The following is a 672-nucleotide window of genomic DNA, read 5'->3' as shown; positions in this document are numbered from 1 at the left end:
AGCATATCATATAATCATTTTTTTTACCTTATGATTTTGGTATACATTTTATTGAAAAATTCTCTCCATGACATGCTATTGTGATCATTTCTATTTCACAGCATCCATTGGAGGAAATCTCTAACCACAGTACCTCCAGAAAGTTCATTGATCAACCAAGTCTTGGATAAAATTAGTGCCAGAATTTGGTTTGAACTAATGTGGTGAGTACCACTGTCCTGGTAATAACTCTCTCTAAAATTCTTAATTTTATTCTCCAACTTTTTTTCTAGCCAGTGTTTCCAGTTTATTATAGATTATACGATTTAAAAAATCCAGAATGTATGGAAGAGTTTCATTTGTTTATTGTAATCCAGGCAGATTTGGGGTGGAAAAATATTGATTCTTTGGTTTAAGCCTTCTCTGCCACTGGTATATACCTTTAGCAATGGGAGGCATGACTTTTGTTCACATTATCAGGATCAGTATTCAAGTATATCAGATGAATTGATATGCAAATTGGTAACTAATTTACTTGTTCAAATATGAGAAATAAATTCAGATTCCTAGCTGGCATTTATGAACCTCATAGGATTTGGAAATAGGTTCTTTTAAGAATACCTAAAAAATTTCCTACAAAAATGTACTGGGCTTCTGCTAAGATCAGATATTAAGTTTCAAGACTCTAGACAA

General features: G+C 32.1%; 1 protein-coding gene across 1 annotated transcript in view; it reads left to right on the top strand.

The window, feature by feature from the left end:
* Window positions 1-118: 118 nt before the first annotated feature.
* LPAR4 (lysophosphatidic acid receptor 4) overlaps window positions 119-672 on the top strand; it is a 6923-nt gene continuing 6369 nt past the window's right edge. Inside the window, exon 1 of the mRNA XM_010832351.1 lies at window positions 119-203. The gene's annotated coding sequence lies outside the window, so the exon portion shown is untranslated. The remainder of the gene's footprint in view (window positions 204-672) is intronic.

The sequence above is a fragment of the Bison bison genome, unplaced genomic scaffold (assembly GCF_000754665.1).
Source record: "Bison bison bison isolate TAMUID 2011002044 unplaced genomic scaffold, Bison_UMD1.0 scf7180017860897, whole genome shotgun sequence".
NCBI lineage: Eukaryota > Metazoa > Chordata > Mammalia > Artiodactyla > Bovidae > Bison > Bison bison.
Note: the sequence above shows the minus strand (reverse complement) of the source record. Positions and strands in the feature narration are given on the sequence as shown.